Consider the following 21,050-nt stretch of genomic DNA (forward strand, 5'->3'; position numbering starts at 1 on the left):
TTACACACAGTGTTGAGAAATTTCTGGAGAACGTCAACATCTTTGGAGAATAAATTCTATCCAGCAAAATCGTCAGGAAAGTTGATAACAAATGGACAAAAGCCGGTCACAGAGCCAGCTAAATTTCTGTCGCTGTATTTCAACACGCGTATAAAGAAGATTCAGCATAAATTTGCACGCGATGACGATCCAAAGAATGGGAAGCCAAAGCGATCATTCTGTATCTTCGTTAAGAAATAAAAGAATCGTTGAAAGACGTAAAAAAATACCTACCACATATACGAAGAAATACATATCGTAGTAATAAAGAAACAAGCGCTTGTACAGGCTCTTATATTCTATTTTACGAGAAATCGCTCAAATACCGCAAAATGTATCGTTGCGTATCCATAAAAGTTTCTAGAAAAAATTACTTGCAGATTAGTCGATTCGACCAGCAAATAATAATATTCGACGAAAAGCGAAGGTGTGCTTCGTAATCCCATGGCTGGGCCGTTAAATCGTTGGACACGCGGAATGAACCCCGTGGCGTGGATTTTGCAAGTCAGCGGCGGGAATTCATCCTCGCTGGTTGGTTGTGTTTTGCCGTGGCTTACGAGGGGCCGAGGATAAAGCGCCGGCCCAGATCGCATAATAGTCGTGTACATCAGCTGATACACGAGTTTTACAGCCAGCGGCCGAGACGACACGGGCTGGTGTGTTTTTTGTCAACCAGGATTCCAGGCTGTTAATCGGACAAAGAGCGGCCCGGGATCCTGGCCAATTTATGGCTGGCCCGGCATTTGCATGCTTAAACAGCCAGCGAGCACGCGTCTACCCTTAACTTTGGCTTTCTCCGGCTGGGAAAACACCGGAAGAAGGAACCTCGCCTGGTCCGATTCGTCCGCGCGATACAACCTACCCGCGTTAAAGATATCGGAGATTCGATAAGGAAAAGAGTTGGAAGGAAAAGTCCTGGACTTTAAGTGGTCTTTGTACCGCGAAGTTTGTCGTCGTGTTTGAACGATCGTATCAGATTGGAAAATTCTGTTGGTCGGTTTGTTAGATATCACCGATTCTTAGATATTCGGGGAAAGTAAGTCTAAGAACGAACTACAAATTTCATTGCTTTGCTCCTCTGAGCAGTCTGACCGGCGAAGAAGGTGCAAGAAGAATAGGAAGCGATATATGTACACAAAGAAAATTCCGTTAGTTACCAAAGTAAGAACTTGGTAATTAGAAAAGAATTAAATTTTTAATATCGCAAAAATTGGAAAGTTTAAAGACTCGTTTCTATGGAAAGTATCTCTCGTAACTAACGAGCCTAGAAACTGTTACGACTCGTTGCCTATTCCAATAATCCCAATACTTTCGATTCTTTCTCGATTCTCGTAGCTCGTTACTTAAATAAAAAAAAAAAAAAAAAAAAAATACCGAACAGAAGATCGCATAACATAAATTCCAGGGAAAATTTAAATCTCGCTCCCCCATGGCACAGCCATTTCTCTCTGGACGATTCGCAGACTAGATTCTCAAAAATTCGCTATCGCCGGATCCCGTGGCTCACGGGATGGTTCAAGGGATGAATAATAAGCGGGCAGGAAATTCGAGGCACGCGAGACTCGCATCAGTTAGGGGGTTAAAAACGCCACGGTCTGGAACGCGCACGACCGCGAATTAAGAGGTAGGTCCGAGGCCTCTGAAATCCGCTGCCAGATTTCTAGGTCGCGATTGCGACGCGCGCGGAATATCTATCTCTCGTCGAGAGGGAAACGGTGAAATTTTATCCCGGCTCGTTGATCACGGCCAACTTCACAACTTTTGTCTTCAACGCGAATCGTGGGACTGGCCGTGCTTCGACCAACTTCCGCGAACCGATGATTTCTGGCGGTGCCTTCGGGCTAAAAGAAGTCGAGCAGGAACGACCACGCACGTCCTGTCGGCTACGCGAACACACCGAAATCTGGATGATCATGTCCGTAACCGAGACAAGAGTCCAAACGTTAGATGGATGCAAAACAGCTTATAAATCTTTTTGACTTTAATAGATTTTTACGTACTTACGTTCCCCGGAAACGCATAAACTTTCGTGGTCCAACGATGACAGATGAAGATTTTGATATCTTGTGAGAATCTTGAGATTGTTTAGGGATAGAAGGGAGATGGCGAGAAGTTGTTAAGGTGTTTGAGATTTTTTTAAGAAAAGGGGAGAATTTATGGAAGTTTCGGTGGCTCGACGATCGAGGAAGAAATATATGTCCGTAAGATAAAGAAGATTTCAGGTTTTTAAAATTCCTCTTCCGTTTCTTCGTAATTTCATCAATCGGAAATTATTTTATCTCAGAACCGTGTAATACTTCTCACGAAAGAAGGTAAATTTTGAGGAAAAAATATATACGACGGCACTGTTACACCGGATAATAATTCTCCTCGCAGGAACTGTGAAATTACAGGTGCTTCGAGCAATGGAGCCTGAAGAAACACAATTTTCACGCTTGCACGAACTATTAAACGGAGGCGTGGATATTTCTCCGTCTACTTTTCATTGAAACTCGATATCAATTCGCTCGATTGAAAATTTCAAATTTGTCTCCGCGATTAATGTGTATTTGCTAGGGCGCTAGCTCGTTCGAACGCAATCTAGATGATAATTTTAAATTTCCAATTCGTAAAAATCGATTTCATTACGTTGGAACGTATCGCGACGCGTGGCTGTCAAAAATCAAACAACTGCGATCTCTTTTCTTTGGAAATTCCTAATTAATTTTACCCGGCAAACGCGCAACCGTAATAACAAAAGAAGATAAATCCATTGCAAGTTATTTTATTTGTAATTTTCTAATTAAATTTCATCCAACGATACGTAGCTGTATTAATAACAAACAATAAACTCATTACGTTTCTCAGCAACAAAAGTCCTTTCATCTGCGTCGTTTTAATTAAATTACAGCTCGTCAAACATTGGTTATACACGTAATTATTCATCAAATACAAAGATTCATGATCCGTTAAAATTTGTTAAAGAAGCCACATCGCCCAACAAAATTGCAACCAACGATCCAAGTACGTGCAGATGTTTTCACGCGAATTGTCACACGCATTTAAGCTTCCGGTTAAAGTAAATTAACTCGCAGTTAATCTTTCTAAAACGTTGCCAAAGAAAAGAAAATACAAGGAAGGAGGGAACGCTTATCTACGGACGGACAAATTGCCACAATTGGACACACGACGCGATACGTTTCTTATTACATATTTAATTTCCTAATGCCATCCGCAAGAAATTTCTTCGAATTACGATGTTTTCCTGGACAAAACGCGAACCTTTGCCCCTCCAAGTTACATTCCCCTCGGTTTTCGCCGCGGAAATTTTTCCCCGCGGCCATTAGTCGATCCCTTGGCGATCTTCGCACGGAGAAAAATAAAAAAGCAGATCCTTTCTTGTTTCCTTCGAGCAATAAACTAACCGTAAAAGCGGGTTAAGTGATTGCAACCGCGTCCAGGGAACCGCTTTCCGTTCCCTTCTGCTTTTCCTCTACCCAACCCTCCACCCATCCTTCTAGTTACTCGTGTTTTTCCCTCAACCATCGATTCCACGTAAGATATCGAACGACGGGCCGATTTATCGATTCGTGGTAAAACCGCCAAGATTGGTGTCGTCGGTACGCCGTTTTACGCGCTGCGATCAGCACCCAAAGAGAGCCTGGATCTGTTTACGACGAGACACGGACCGTGACCGTGAGGAACCGATGGAAATTTTCGAGAAATCCATCTGGAAGACACAGATTTTTACCTCTTGCAAGGTTTTTCGGTAAAGCGAACAGGAAGATGTAGTTTTTTTTTTATGTTTTACACGATTTTTATAGCTTATCTTGCATTTGTTTCTTTTTCAACGTATTATCTTAGATTGGGCCCATAACTTGTTGCAATTTACTTGCAATCTGTATGTCGATGGTATTAGGTTGTCCGAAAAGTTTCTTTCGTTTTATATGGAAATAACAGACGCACAATGTTTTTTGTTTTATATCAGTCTATTGAATTATACAGGGACATAATAATAGAAATATGACGAAATGGATCATACCTAATTCAACAAAATAATATAAAACAGAAATTGTTCTTCGTCTATTATCACCTTATGAAACGAAAGAAACCTTTCGCACAACCTAATAGCTCGTGCGCGTCTTTACAGCTCTGCGTTTCATACAAAAAGGAAAAACATAGATTTCTTGAGCGTCACACACGCTTCGCGCATCACACGGTACAGGAGTCACTGTTATGTGATCAATCGTAACAGACAGTCGCGATTACGATCTACATCGATCGTGTTCCGACATATACAAAATAATATTCCTCCGCTGTGTTTGTAATTGAAATGTATAGCTCAGATTGCTTAACAGTAAACTTTAGCCGCGAAATATGTTCCCATTGCGTTTCTTTATGCGAACGATCACAGAAACGATTTATCAGAAATCTGTGGATATTTGTAAAAAAATTTGAGAAAGGAACGTTTAAGGAAATGCAGAGGAAAAATAGTACTCGTACGATATTCACTGACCGAAAGTAAACCATTCTTTACGATCTGTTTCTTTAGTCGTAACTGTACAAAAATGAAGATACGAATCTGAAATGTAGCGGATAGGAACAAGATTTTGTGCGTCGATGGTTAACGGGCTAATTCAGACGCGTGGCGCGCGACAGTGCCCCATTTACGAGCCGCGAAAGTGCAATACTCGCGCAACGACACCGTCGTTGCTCGCCGGTGCAGTGGGGAGCCGAAACACTTGTGTCATCGTCGTGAATGGTACGCTGAAAGTTTGTTGAACCCTCTCGCGGTCCGCTTGTTCGCTTGCCCGTTCGCACAGTTTTCTGCTCGCGATAAAATCACTTCCACGTTGCGCTAAAACTTCGGTGACTTTGGATGTTTCGACATTTCGTCGGCTGTGACGCCCGTTACCGGTTCACGCACGCTTCGTTCCTTTCGTTCCAATTCTTTTTACAGTTTTCTTCCGGCGTCAGAAATAGTAGCCACTTTTTACAATTTTTTTAAGATCCGACACTATCGACGTGGTCAATTCTGACCTTACAATAGAAGACTCGATATCTTGGATTTTTAACTTTTACCATGATTGGACGACATATTCGCGTTCATTACATTTATCAGTACGTTGCACATTCTCGCGACACGACGTTTCGCGAACGTTTCAGTCATTTTCTTAAGGCCACACCCGGGAAAAATGATGTTCAAAATACGTCAAATTTATGCTCCTTCGGGCAGCCAAAATTCGGATAAGTCGCTGAGGTTGTAGTAACGAGAAAGTTATAAAAAATGTGCGGCGGAAACGAATTAGGAATTTCCGACTTCAAATGGTCGTAACTTGGAAATGAATGCATGGAATGGAAAAAGTCGAACGCTATTTTACGAAGAAAAACCGATGTCTACGTGTTACGTAACGAGATATCGTTGAAATTCTTAATTAATAACGATAAAAAGCGACAAATTAAGATGAGTCATACGATGAAAACATTCCACGAAGTAAGTTGCTAATTGCTAACCACAAGACTGCGCATTTCTACGCATCTACAGGAAATATAAAGTTACAAAAATGCACAGGACGCACATAGCACGTAGAAATGTATACAATTTTCAAGAAACAGTATCCTTTACAAAATTCAGTAAATAAAACAATTTTCTATCCAAGTTCCATTTTGTATTAATTATACGTACCGAAATACGAATTCGCGTAAATATCCTCAGTCTACTAATTACATGTACTTAGATTACAACTTATAGAGCGACGCGTTATTAGAATCTGAGTTGTCCAAAGTGTTACAAGTTTGCCCATTTTTTCACCATCCTCCTTTCACATTTATTTCAACCAAAAGACGCGATATGTTGCCGGTATCAGAAAGGAAAAGTTTCTCGCAATCAGCGAACAAAATGTTTCATTAATTTCTCTAAGGTCTGACATATGGTGTTTTGAAAGGAGAATACAAAATCCTGTGAAATGAAAGTTGATAAAATTCATAGCGTTAGTCAATTTTATTGTTGGAGTTGCTCGCAGCGATACGGGCCGTTGCACTCGTCCAGTTGGATACAGGATCTTTTTTGGATGAGGACCGGGAAAGGGAGAGGTGCGTGGAGCGCATGAAATTTACATGAAACGAATCGCGCTGATGCGATCGGACGCACAATGAGCGTCACGCTCGCCGCCGCATTGTCCGCGCTCGTTCGCAGAACGAACAGGATGCACGGGGCACGCTCCACTTGCGTCGACAGCAAAATCCACGCCAAAAAATCGCCACCCGTCCACGGAACATTTTTTTGCAAGTTGTTTCAACACCATTCACCGATGCTGCACGAGCTCATTTACGCTACCGCTCCCAAGCATCAGGAGATTTCGATCATTTTCCAGCAACGGTACGCGTATGACGCTGCGGCACGTTGCTAGACTAAATTAACGCCTCCTCTAAGCGATTTAAATTTTAGAAAACTGAGCTACCTGGTATTTCTATGAAATGCTCATTTTACTGCCTCTGTCGCTTGTCGTAGCGTGTTCGGCATTCGTTACAATGACAAAATTTTGTCTTTGAGACGAACGTTTGTCCATGATATTGCATTTCGTGGATTGTTGCTTTCAAAATCGCTAATGCTTTTCGAAAGAGGAATGAATCACTATGAATTTTCATTATGGAATCACTATGAACGACTATGAATTTTTCTAGCAAATTTGAAGGCGTTAAAGCGTTCGCAATATCAAAAAGTATATATAAAGTAAAGTACTCGTCGTACTAAGTGTTTTGTTGGTGAAACGAACGTGTGCACGGCATAAATTGGAGATAGGAATTTGCATAAACGTCCGCAATCAACGTAGATATACCAAAAGAAAGTTTTCTCGATTCCGAGACCAACGTGATATTTAATAATAATTTTGTATATCACATTGATTACAGTTACAGGAATAGCGTGGCGACGATAAAGAATCGACAACGACGCTCAGGACAGAATTTATCGTACAGTTTAGTCGTACCATCCGGTCATATGATTGACTATCTTGTCTTTGTTCGAATTTTTCATACGAATAAGAAATGAGCAAGTCTCTTGGAACGAAGGATTGATAAGGGACGCCGAAACGATGAATCAGGAACGACCGTGTCATATGTCTGGTCGTCGTGGAAATTCCAAGCACGAAACTATTTTATAGAAACGAGAAACAGATAATAGAAATCTGTAGTCCATTAAGTGCACGGAATGGAAGATTAACGATGACCAGTGAACCGAATGACGCTATAAACGACATCATTTATAATAGCATTCTACAAATAAACCTAGCCGAGTCGTTCGAAACTCTAATTTCATTCTATCTTCCTTCGCCGATAAATATTTGTAATTCCAAGCGAAGATGTTGAAAAATATCGACGATATAGAAAATAATAGAGAAAATCAAAATTAGAACGTTCCCTGTTTTAATATGGAAATACACCAGATACCGTGAGATATCCAAAGTAGAATGTAATATTTAGCAAATGAGACAAATTTACGTACCATTTTACGTACCATTTATTTCGTTATGTTCGTAAAGATATAAAAATGGGTAAATACTCGCGGTCAACAGATATATCAGGTTGTCTAAAAAGTTTCTTTATTTTTATAAGGAAATAATGGGATGCATAAGATTTTTTGTTTCGTCATATATGATCCATTTCGTTCCATTGGAATATAAAACAGAAAATGTTACGCATCCATTATTTCCTTATAAAACGAAGGAAACTTTTTGGACAATCTAATATAAAATATATGTATATAATAGAAACATCGGTGATTATTTGACCAGCTAACTGAAATTCGATCGAAATAAGAAATTCAGAGGAAGGTGGCGAGGAACATTGACAAAATGCCCTTCCATCTTATGCGATATTTCGATCGTTTTAAATCGATTTCCATTTTGAAATGACGAGATAGTAGGAAATGAGAAACAGATTAATTCGACAAAATTCCGCGTCGTTTCCATTCGACGTGGCGAAAAAATTGAATTTCGCCGCCGCGCCAGAACCAAAGATCATTTATTTGGTCCGCCGGTGGAATAAATATGGCGTCAGTCCAGTCGCATATTAGATTAATTTTTCACGGATGCGACCGCTAATTGGCCGACCGCGTACCCGAGGTTTTCGTTATTCCATTAAGGAGAATTCGCTCCGTGGAAAATTATCACGGCGTTTTATCAGGCCTGTCCGGATGTCTTTCAGGTCAAGTCCGAATTAATTCGCAATTAATGCCCCGACGTCCCTAATCCGCCGCGCTTAAACTCGCGTTACGACGAGCTGCGTGGAATTTTAACGCCGACCAGCAATCACGTCCGCCAAGATCGCCGTTTCTCTCAAAGAATGCTGTCCGCCGCGGTGGAAATGTCGTTCGAGCGAAAGAAACGGAATTTCTGTAAAATCACCGCTTCAATTATCGCGCGATGATCTAAATTTCTCAATTCGGATTTGCCCTTCTTTGTAGCGTTCCACTGTATCGTTGCTTCGATCGGAATTTCTAAAGCGATTCGTGGGTGGAGCGTACGTTCTTCATCTTTCATGCAAACGATTTCTTTTCAGAATCCAAAAGAAACATAAACAGCGCCGATTATACTTCATCAACCTATTCGAACGTTTTTCTTCTCCTAACGCTTCCAAGGTTTTCCCACGAACCGCGACTACGCTCACCTTTCTCTGTCTCTTCCACAGAAGCGCGTGTGTACGACTGCACAATACACATCTTCGTTCGTTCACCGTGCACGTAGATTCTTGCATCACAACCGTGAAACCGCTTAACACGTTCACCGTTCACGTACAATCTCATCTTCTCGCGAGCTGGTCGCATTCGACATTAAAATCTCATTTCTTCGTAAATTGTGTGCGTTACCGCTCGTAATTATTCCAGCGATATGGATAATCGACGAAAAGTTATTCAACAGTTGATATTTCAATCACGTGCGATTTCTAACCAATAATGCAATGTCAAATCGGCGTCCATTTGAAGCATCGTGTGCCTTGGTAATAGCAAGCAACGCTCAGTTACCTTTTATAGCGGAAACGAAGCGCGAAAGACGTATCGCCCGAATAATTGCCAACGGTATACCTACTTTAAGGTAAGGCAGCGTTTAAAACTCAGCTTTACGTTTTTCATGGAATAGTCGAGCTCCTTCGAATCATTTTTCATATACTCCTGTATACGCATATTAATCTTTGATATAACTAAAAAGCAAGAAGAAAAAAAAAACGTGTACCTCGGGTAGAGAGAAAATATGAAAAAGGACAAAACGAACACAAAATTACTGCATGCGTTCTCGTATATATTAGCTGTTAGTATAATAATATAATAACACGGAATAGGAAAATATTCTGTACTTTAGACGAAGAGGAAACATGAAACAGGACGAAACGATTTAAGTAACTCCGCTTTAACCTACGTTTGATCGTCTCTAACGTTCGCTAAAGATATTCGTAGGATATAAAAGTGTGGAATAATCGCGTGTTCGTCGTTATATTTCCCTCGTAAGCGAATAAGATGCTAGAGGGAATTAATGGAATCGGTTTCGTTCGATCTTCGAGCAAGAACGTTCGACGAGCACGGAATCAGCTTCGGTCCGGTAGAAGCGACGAGCAAAACGAAGGCTAAATATCAGAAAGATAGGCGATCCCAGGTTCTCCAGCGATATCGTACGACAAGGACCACCGAGTACGTACGAGGGCGTAAATTAAAGCGGAGTGGCGTTTCATGAATAATTGATAGGTCCGGTCGTTCGATGCTCGTGCGTGTATGGCCGCGCGAGTAGACGCGAATGTTCGACGTGGTCATTTTAGAGACGCCTCGCAAACCGAAACTACCGTCGCCTCTGCGTTCGAAATGCAAGGTAGTTTTTCTAAAACTATATTTTTTCTGTACTTTTTTTGGTCGCCAGAGAAAGGAATCATTCTCTTGGAAAGACGAATTCGTTGTTCAAACAAACAGAAATTTTGCTCTTCTTTTTTTATTTCCTTTTTTTCTATGAAAAAAAAAGACAAATGTTTCAGGAACTTGCTCCTTTTATTTTATCGTCAAAAGGGGAATTATCTTTTTGGAAGCATGGATCTATTGTTTAAACGAGAGAAATTTTTGTTATCTCTTTTTTTCAGGCAAGAAAGTGTTTATTTGGAACCTCTTTTTTTATATGGGAAGGGTGTTATCTTTTTGCGTGGAGGAATGTTGTCGTTAACAAGCGAATGTTTGTGTTACCTCGCGAGCAAAATTGCTGTTTTTTAGCTTTCCAGCAAACTCTCTTTGCCGTAAAAAGGCCAGATCGATCTTTCGAAAGGGCGAGCCTGTAAAGCAGGCGAATTATTGCTCTCGCGCAAGCAACGTTCCATCGCTTCGATTGCTTCGCGATAGTTCTTACCAAGTTGCTAAATATTCGCGTGGCAAATTAACGATGCTAGAAAAACACGACAGCGAAACATCGCGCGCTTCTTTCTCTGCACTACCTTTCAATTTTCCCCGAAAGTTCGCCTCGTTTCCTCTATAAACGCAACAATTTCGTCCTCTATTATTCACAAACGTCGATTACGTTCAAATGAAAAACTCTAGCGTGCGATCGTAATACGTGTAATTAATAGACCAGTTTCACTAAACGAATACCACAACAGGTAGGTAACATACTTTGCAAACTTTCCATATTTTCGCGTATCAAGCGCATTCCGCGTATCCTTAGATCTCCCACGAATGCGTCAAATTCCCAGTCTAATAATTAAAGCACGCTCGCAGAACATTGACCTCGAACAGCTGGAGAAAAGCAAGTCCGACCAGATGCAACTTGACGTCTCCGTTTCGACCTATCCTTACACGAATCCAAGTCCTACCCCAAAGATCTAAAAAGATTCTCTTCGTGGTAATTTGCAGAGAAGTGTGTTTCCGCGGCGCATAATATTCCGTCGTGTTTTCGATTTATCGAACGAAGACGGAGAAGAAAGCAAAAGTGGGCTTGCGTCTCGATATACGTAATATACATAATGAAATTCACGGGGTGGGTGGAGGAGGGAAGATTGCCGCGTGAACCGCAGCCGGGCGAATCGAAAATACACGGAAGAAATATAGCCGGGATTCCGGTGAACCAGCCGGGAGGCGGCGTTTCTGGATTTTACATATTGCCGGGAAAGACGAGGCAGGAGCCCGGGAGAAGAATTCGCGCGTCTCGGCGAGCCGTCTGCGCTCAAACAAAGATGCAAATTATTGTTTGGCGCGAGCGCGCCGGAAACGATCTTCCGCCGCAGCGCCGCCCAAATCCGGAAGAGAGTTTACTTTCGGGATGTGGAGCGAGCTAAAACGAATATGTACCTACGGGGTGTTCTATAACCGAAAGTACTATGGCCGCTTTGGAGAATGGGGATCTAGGCGAAAAAGTAAGTCAAATACAGGTGCTGACGGAATTATTCAAACATTCGCAGGAACCTTTTACGAATATATTACACGCTGTGTGTCTTGTATGAAACATTTTGAAACTTGGTCAACATCGTAACGAGATTGTTGTAACAGACGTTGCGATTTTGCTTCGGCGTGTCCCGAAAAAGTAAAGTTGGAAGAAAGCCGAGAACGCAATGCATAATGTATTGAGACGAACATAGTTCTTGAAACGAAAATATTTCTGGTAAAGAAAAATGCGTGATTCCTGGAACGATATAGCGATATTTCTAATACGACTCAACCTTATCAAGAGGAAATGTATTAACCTCGTAGCGAGAGAAATATCAGAACTTGCGTTATGAGCGAAAGAATCTGACGAAAGTTGATTTAATTTTCCTTAACTTCTAATTCCATGATTGTAGAAGCTTCTGATCAAAGCTCGCGATAGATCGATTTACAGACTCCGAGTGGAAATTCTACGGAAAGTCGAGCCCTTAAATTTTCGCCAAAAACTGTACGGCTTTCTGGTCGAAACAAGAGAAGAAAAGAAATGAAAAATAACGCGGGAACAGAAAAATTCGAAAGCTAGCCAGAAATAGAAAACGGCAACCCCTGTGAAAAGAAAGGAACAAACGCTGGCGAACGTGCGTGTTTCTCTCGCTCCCTTCCTCGAGTTGCAACGCCGCTCGACGAGCTTAAAGGCTCTTTGATTTTCAATGGAACTCTCTTCCTTTGAGGACGCTGCGCCAAGACAAAATATTGTTACGCGGGCTTCACTAAACCTTGCTCCAATATTCACTTCACAAAGGACACGCTTTTATTCGTGAATACCGTGGCTGCTCCATCTAAAACACTGCATTGAAATGGAGCTACAATGTAAACTCTCCGTACCGGTAAGAGTCGATAAACGAAGAGTTTCATCTGGAATGCTCACGATCACGAATCACGAATTGTCCCAAGCATCGAGTAGTCCACTAGATGCTAGCTCGACCGTTCGATCGTCTTTGATCGCGTTTCCTTTGCTGTTCCGACAGATATCGCACGATCTGTTATTAACGCTGCGACTATCAACGTACACGAAATTAACATTTCATAGTTATTCGTGTAAATTGTAAAAGTTTGCCTTTGGAATTTCAGTGATTTTCGCGGAGACTGATTTCTGTAAAAAAGATACGATACACCTAAATTTAATTAATTAATTTCGTTGTTCTTGCTAAAGTTTGTAAACCGATGTTAACAAGATTCTAACATGAAATTGGTGGGTTAAGAATCAGGTACGTAATCGCTAAATTGTATACGCGATTAAAGGAATAGGAGCTGATCAAAGATATTACAACGAGTTTCATAAGCGTTTCTACGCCTTTAAATTCCTCAGAAATCAGCGATGTAATAATTAGGTTTCTCTTGATCATAGAATCTTTCTATAAAATACCATGAAAATGTATCACGCTTTCCTCTGTCGATTCGACGGAGAGGAATAATCGAGCGAACCGGCTATTGCTGCGAGTTCCTCAGGAAGGATGCAAGTTTTCCGCGTCAAGTTCCATCGATCCGAGTTCGCATCGATTCGTGCGGCAACGAACCAACCGAAATTACGGGCTACGTATATTTTCGTTCGTTGGAACCGTCCACCGATCGTCCAGGGTCATTTTTTGTGTAGAAGCCGCGGAACCAACGTTCGAGGAAGAACCAAAGAGGAAACCGAGAGTCGAGCTTCCGCGTAATCGTAAAAGTAAATCGGCGTTCGCATGAATCTCTGAAACGCTGTAGCAACTTCGAACGAAACTTTCGTTTCACCGAATGAATCTTTCCTGCGGTCGCTAGATCTCGTTTCTGCTACTTGCCTTGGTTTTCGTGAAGTAAAAAGCGAAGTGAAACGAAGTAAATTCCATTTTAACGTAATGAGCTTTCATAAACTGTGAGTTGTCCCCTAACATAAAGCGCCGCGAATAATTACAGGCTCAAGCACATTTTCTGTATTATTTCTTTAATATTTTCAAGAAGACATTGATCGTGCCTGGATATGTTAAGAGAAATTGTATTTGCTGCATTGAACTCCGTAGAATGCGAGGAAGGTTACTATTGCCTTTCATAGCCGAAACAGAAGACAAGAAGATGATTTTTCAGCAAAGACGATGATCCTAAACCGCTTCAGAAAACTGGATCCTAAACCACGAAAACTTTCGAGATTTTGGAATAGAATTATTAGCATAGCCAGCATCGAGCTCTGATCTGAACCTAGTCGAGAATCTGTGAGGAATTTTAATAAGAAAATTTAGATGATCAGCAGATGTCATCTATAGAAAATATCGTACCGTTTGAAAAATGAATAAAATCCGCGTGGGTGGATTCTCGAAACGAAATTTTAGATAATTCGATGGTTAGCGTATCTAGGAAATTAACAGAAGTAATCAAAGCTAAATGAAAATCTATTAAACGCCGAATGAAAAGATAACAAAATTAACATTTGTTTTATATGTTTTCACAGCGAAAAACACAATTTTAAGAGAAAATGTAATTTTTTTCAGACTTCGAAAGAAGAGAATCATTGCTTGCTGTATCTTCAGCTTTGTTTCGCGTTACCGCATGAAATTATACAAACGATTTTGCCGATCTTTGTTTCAATACCACAAAGAAACCTAAAGATACGGTTCGGTTTATAATTATTCGCGACACTGTGCTTTTAAATAGCGTTTCGATAGACTTCTGTCTACTTGTCGTTTAAAACAGTCGATGCATTTAACGATTAGCAGAGCAAAGAACAAAATTTCTCTTCAAAATATACATTTCATAGAAACATTTTTATATTTTCCTATATTATCTTCCATAAATCTTAAAACAGACTATACTGGAAGAATTCGTCGTTAAAGAATGGTAAAATCAAACGCGATTTAATTATGACTAAATATACTCCACTTGATCGAGCTTTGCGATTGAAAATTTGGAAAAATTTCTTATCTCGTTGAAATATAAAATTTCATGCAGATCGGTTATAATCCGTGTGTTAGGGTGGCGATTAAGTCGCGCGCATGCAAATAAGGGCGAAGATGAAACGTAAGCGGTGTGTATATACGCGACGCGGAAACAAGCGGAGCAGCGATAACGAGCGAGTGTTCGCATGTTCAGCAAGTTTGGATTAAGTAAACGTAATTCGCCGAAACCGTACAGAGTCGGCCGATACGTGATAGAAACCTTACAGGATGGTATTAACACGCTTCGTCCCTACTACCAAGTGACACCTTTAAAACGTAGAAAACTCGAGCTCGACGCGACTCCTCTTGTCTTGGAAGAGTTCGACGAATCGCGTTGCGTAAATTATATGGGCTATTCACGGAGTTAGAATGAAACGAGAGGAGGAGAATACAAATAAAAGCGTCCAGAAAAGAAGAAATATATTGATATTAAAATTCCTACTGTCTACTCTCGTGACACGAATTTACAAGTGGAATTAAAGCGTAGACGAATGATACGTTGAATTTTTATTCAAATAATCGCTTGCTTCTATAGGAAGAGGAACGTTGTCCGGTAGATCGAATTGTACGAGTATTTTTTAAAAATAGCGGGTAGCTGGAATTGTTCAGAAACACGTACAGCAGAAGTGAAACTGGTATTTCGTAGATTAGTTTCTTTGTGGAAATCCGTAAACTTAACTCTGAAAGCCTTCAAAGCTGGAAATCAAACTCGATCAAAAATACTTTGCAGGTTGACGACCTGAAAACTAAACTTGAAATCGGACAAAAAAAAAAAAGGACAGACTGTTTGTCTAAAAGAAGATTTCGTAGAAGATCTATAATTAATTTACGGTATCACGTTCCGATCTGTATCGCCGAATGCCACTTATTACGTTTATTTATCAGCGTTTCACTCGATGGCAAGCAATCGATCTGCGCGAACGTTTACGGATAACGCGGAAATATTTGTCGAATTAAGTCGGGGAACGTCGAAACGCCGCTTTCGCGAGACCGTTCCACGGATCGTACCATTTAATTGAACGCAAACCGGGATATACCGTGCAAATAACGCGGCTCGCAACATTTGCCTTCGTTACGCGGTGAATTAACGAGCCGTCGCTGATAGAAAATGATGATCATTCGCCAGATTCAATCGAGAATCGGCCCAGGCATTAACATTCAACTATGCTAATACTCGTCCAAGTCAGAAATTTCTTGCCATGGAAAATAAAACGGCAGAAATCCATCAATAATGGCTAACTAATAGACGAAATATTTAGAAAAGCGACTGTTCTCTTTAATTAATATCGTTACGCGAGGAATTGTCGATAATAATAATCGATTCGTAACCAACGTCGCTTCGAAAATGAGTCTCGCAAGATCGGTAAAAGCGTAGACTGGCGACGTCGGCCACTCGAGGGTCGGTATTTCTGTCGTGATAAAGATGAAAAAGCGAAAAAAAAGCGGGAGAAAAGGAGAAGGTGGAGGACGATGTCTGACTGGTTAGCCCGAGGCGTCGTCGCTGATTGTCGTCGCATCGTTCTGGAGGAAAGAAAACGCGAAGAAAACCGACCGGGTCCTCCCCTCACGGACGGCAGAAATCCAAAGAATCTTTCCAAAGACAACGAACCAGCGGGACGACGCGATTTCCCCGATGGGCAAACGCGAAAAAAATTTTATGAGCCGACTAGGGAAATCGCAAGAAGAGACGAAGGATGGAAAAATGTTACGAGAAACTTACTGATGGGGTTGGTAGGTATTTACGCGATGATTTTTGTTGGCAAGTTTCACGACGTGGCAACATTTTGTATACGAATACAAACAGGTACGATACGATCTTGGCGAAATTTTAATAGTGAATTATTCGCTCGATATAATCCTTCTTTTCGATAGTAGATCCAACCTTTGTACAAACTTGTAGTTCATTGATCGTGAAAGCGAACGAAAAATTGAGAAAATCGTATTTAAAGGACTAACAAGGCTTCTAAATAGGCTGATACTTTTAGCGCTGTAATTCCAATCTTTTACGCTTCTTCCCACTGCTTTGACGATATTCGCAATGTGCAAATTGCTATATGATTTTCCTTCATTCGTATAAATAGAAGAAGCAAGAGGAGTAGTCGCTGCAAAATACATTTCTAAATGTTCATAAACTTTGCCGTTTCGGAAAGCTAAAATTTAAGTTTCCAGAAGCTTCACCGTAAAGAAGATACTAGAGCCGCTATTCCGTTATATTAAAAATTTCATAGAATAACAAAGCGCCGATTCAAAGAAGAGAAATTTTCAGAAAATAATAATCTTCCATCTCCTAGTCGTGAGAACGCACGCGTAGCCCATCGATGAAAATACAAAGGAAAATACGCAATGGTTCGGGAAACCTAAAAGTAAGGTAAAATCAAAGTGAGGCAGAGAGGAAGGACGAATGTTATACTGGCCGCAGTTTCGAGGGATTTCTTTCGAATGCAAAGACGTCACCGACCACCGTCAGTGGGGATTTTCAAAATTCCAATATCCTCGCGGACGAACATCGTCGTCCGCCGAGAAATCCGGCTGGATTTGCGCGCGGAGAGGATCTTTCGTCTTGTTAAAACGATCGAGGGACGAGCGAAAAGGGAAAGAAGGAGAAGAAAGTGTAACCGTAACGTCGTCGGGCAAGAGAAGAATCGTTTTCTGAAGGAAAGTCGCGACTGACGAATTCGAACAGCGATTTTTACGGGGACCAAAAAGCTCGGTTTCCTCTTCGTCCATACACCGACATAGTTCCGAAGGAAATCCGTTTTGAGAGACACGCTGGATGAATGCACGGTGATGTTTGACGAACGGATGCAACGTTCGATGCTGAGTCGCAAGAAGAGAATGCTGGTTTTATGGATGAAGCTCCGGAAAATGAACATTTCTTAGCTTCGAATTAGATGCGCAAGTTTCTTGCAAGAATTTTCGTTTTACAAGAAGTTTGCGTTATTGCTTAGAGCAGATGTTTGATGTTTGTTTGAATCTAAACACGTTCACTATCGCGCGAATTTCCTAGATTTTGTCGTGGCAGGATATCGTTACAAGATTGAAACGTTGCTACGCCATAAGGTTTAATTTTTAGAATTATAATATCGTGTTTTTACAATTTTTTCGAACGATACTCTTTAAATGATTCGCTGCGTTGAAATTTCTTCGTTAATATTACGTCATATTTGTACAGGTTTTTCAGACAATGTTATCTAAATTCATCGTCGTAAATTCCAATCGGTTCAAGAAGTTTATCTTCATTTAACTGTTCTGGAATAGAAAAACGCGTGTTACCGATGACCATCGTACCAGTCGATTAATACGTGTTAAAACACCAGGAGAATATTTTTCCTCCGGTTCTCCTCTGACCGATATTTGTTTAAAACAAATAACTTACCAGATTTATAGATCCAAACGACGTATTTCGCGCAAAAAATTCGAGAGCTACTTCCCATTCGTAGCCACTTCGATAAGCTTTGATTAATGAAATATTTGCGCGAACGACTCGACGACAAGTATATCAAACTTTCTCGTCCGATCCGAACCGAGTTGGGAAATTAATATTCATCGACGTACCGGGACGGTTATCGATGGGAGAAAATATGAGAGAATAAAGAAACCATACCTCGATCCAGGGGTTCTTTATCAGTTTCTCGATCGTGAAAAGTTGAATGAAACACACTCACCTAAAACAGAAAAAGAACACGTGGTTATGTAAAGATCGGAGTATTTTAAACGTGGTAGACGTTAATGAGAATAATAACAATTTAGATTGTGATGATAGCCTGTGATAAGACCGAGGGTGTTTCTAATGTAAACATCAGCAAAGAATAAGGGCTGAATTAACGTAAAAGACACGAGGCTAAGACTAAAGAATAACAGCACGAAGATTTTTACAATAAAGACTTTCTTTCAAAATTGTGTAAAGCTAATCCTCCGTAACTTCGTATCAAATATATTAATTACGATTGTTCCTTTAATCTTTATAATCTCAATGATTTATTTCCTCGTTTAATCTTCTATAAGTTCCCTATACCCAGAGCCAATTTTCTCCGGTATAATTTGCTTTCCGTTACAATTTTAATATATCGTGATTTAGATGATAATGACATACCGATGGTACCAACGTAAGACACGGGCTATTTAGATAAAAATGATAGAAAATAATTGTACAATATAGCTATGTATAGCTCGAGTTGTATTAGGTCGTCCGAAAAGTTTCTTTCGTTTTATAAGCAAATAATGGACGCACAACATTTTTCATTTTATATTATTTTATCGAGTTACGTATGATCCATTTTATTCTATCAAAATAAAGATCACAGCGTTCGACAGATTAGATTTCCTGTTTGTATAAAGATGCGTCGTTGTAAAAGACGCGTCTGTAGAAGACACTTTTCTGACAACTTAATATTATTCAGAGTCCATTGTGACCATCGATATGAATTAGCCTTTTCATCGTTGTGTCATTTAAATAAAAGTACGAGACGTACCAAGAGTTTTGCGTTATTTGCGTACAATAGATGGCTATTTTCTGCTTTAAAAATTGTCTGGCAAAATCCGCTTGACAGTGCGTTAACTTTACAGCTATGGTCTTTAACTTTATTATAACTTATAACTTTAACTTATAACTTTACAGCTAAAATCTTACGGGCATTTGAAGAGCGTTGGGTCCGAATCGATCGAAAAAATGAGGCAAATCGTCGTAAAAAAGAGACGAGAAACGTAGCCAGGAAATGGCGGTGAGTTGAAAACGTTCACGCGCGGATTCGTACTTGAAATATTGAAATTTTACGACTGTAATAGAACCACGAGGACACCGACACGTCGATGATCACTGTAATAATCGTAGTAACAACCGTCGACGTTATAAAACGCAGGTCAGTCATACCGGTTCGGACGATTGTAAATACAAACGGATTTCGTGCCGATTTAATGCGACATTTCGATATTCTGATATTTCACAGGATTCACGTGCAGGAATGTTTCCAACATCGATGATGGGAATTTTGTTTTTATCATTGAAATACTGAAAATTGGAAATATTATGTATTATGCAAATATTCCAGCAATCTGCAATTCGTTTGATGTTTCAGAAGTGATAATTTATAATTGATCCAAGTTAGGTTATTTTAATTGAAACGTTGTTATAATTTGAAATCAAATAATTTGGCAAATCAGAACTTGATTAATTACTTACAAGATTCGTTTATACAGCGACACTCCGTAGAAAATACAACTTTTTACATTCAATGTAACACGAAGTTTCATATTAAAATTAAGATTCATCCTGTACGTATATTATGATTCAGCCTTCCTCTTGTTTTCTCTCTTATTTTTTTCATTTCAATCTCTTTTTTAAGGAATCACGCTCCAATTTCTTTCTTTAATTCGCAGAAAGCAAAATTGAAATTAACACTCCGACCAAGCCTCGAATACTAATCACGAGCAAGACTCGAATCCAATGATCGCCCCAAGCAATTTCACACGTAGGTACATCAAACACGAGAACCTGCCTGTAACCAATCGAGTTGGCCAAAATCCCTGAAACGAATCCCACGAAAGTACCGGCAAAGCGTTCTTAGCCAAAGAACCTTCTATATCGGACGGATTAACGATTTCTCCTTAATTGATTGATTCGTGCAAATAAACAGCGGCCTTGACCGTGAGCTAAAACTAGCCACGACACACGCAAATGTACGCCAACGCTGAAATACGAACGTTCGAAAGACTTACGCACACGAGTCAAGGTTACACGGTAGAATTCCATTTGTCTGTATCTATAAGGGGACAAATGGTTCGTGTAACTGTAAGGCGTGTAGACGTGTATTAGTCACCAAGGAACACGTTCCCGAGAGATGTTCGCACATACTCGCAAACGTTCAACGATTTTCTTGCGAATATTGCTGGCAACGAAATTCGCTGACATTTCTTCGAAAAATACGTGATACTCACTAAAATAATTTATGTTCCTGTTACGCCGTGTTTACGTTTTTCACGAGCTTCGCTATAAACCTTTCGAAGCTATTCGCAAACATCAATGGAAACACGCCTTAACAAGATTCCACCGATTCTCGCTGATTCTCGGTGAAAAGAAAAAAACTATTCCGAACGAGACTCGCAATTAGTCGATACGAAATCTTCAACGCGATACACAGAGACAGAGAATCGAAGCCATTTGGATGTACGAACGCGTTGATGGAGAGACGGCTGACGTTGACATCATCGGCCCGTTACGAAATATATCGCGCAGCGTGGCTGTACGTAATAAAGAAATTGATTCGATATTTCCTATTACGTGTCCGCCCGCTATTCTCGAAGCTCGCTTCGTGGACGGAAGCGTGAAGCCGATTTTTCGCGTGATCCCGGGCTATTTCGTGGAACAGGGTACGGTGAGCCGGTTGTAATAACGGAGCCGCTCGAACCGGTGATCGTGCCTCGTCGAGTGCCACGCGTTCTCGTTATCGCGGGAAATAGATCGAAACCCTGTGCCGTGCCGTCACCGTTAGACGATACGGCTGGATCTGTTATCCGCTACACGCTCGTGTTTAGCTTCGACCACTTGCCGCGGACTTTCCAATTTTCAGCGACGTTAAGACGAAACGGTGAATTTTTCACGCTTCAGACCGATTTTCAAATCGGCAACGATGCAAAGAGCAAAGAATAATTATCGACGTATATTTTGATATTTTGCGAAACTC

General features: G+C 40.6%; 1 protein-coding gene and 1 long non-coding RNA gene across 13 annotated transcripts in view; one reads left to right on the forward strand and one right to left on the reverse strand.

Moving 5' to 3' along the window:
• The window catches only part of LOC110119953, a 180,116-nt gene extending 160,297 nt beyond the window's left edge, over positions 1-19,819 (forward strand). Inside the window, exons 1-4 of one of the 2 annotated variants that reach the window (XR_007226443.1) lie at positions 9,816-9,875; positions 18,989-19,091; positions 19,156-19,229; positions 19,317-19,819. This is a non-coding gene — a long non-coding RNA (uncharacterized LOC110119953). Of the gene's footprint in view, positions 1-9,815; positions 9,876-18,988; positions 19,092-19,155; positions 19,230-19,316 lie in introns of those variants that run through there. The other variant, XR_002308479.2, reaches the window with a different exon arrangement.
• The window catches only part of LOC100644824 (max dimerization protein 1), a 228,020-nt gene that overhangs the window by 151,324 nt on the left and 55,646 nt on the right, over positions 1-21,050 (reverse strand). The gene's annotated exons all lie outside the window — the stretch shown is intronic.

The sequence above is a fragment of the Bombus terrestris genome, chromosome 15, assembly GCF_910591885.1.
Source record: "Bombus terrestris chromosome 15, iyBomTerr1.2, whole genome shotgun sequence".
Classification (NCBI taxonomy): Eukaryota; Metazoa; Arthropoda; class Insecta; order Hymenoptera; family Apidae; genus Bombus; species Bombus terrestris.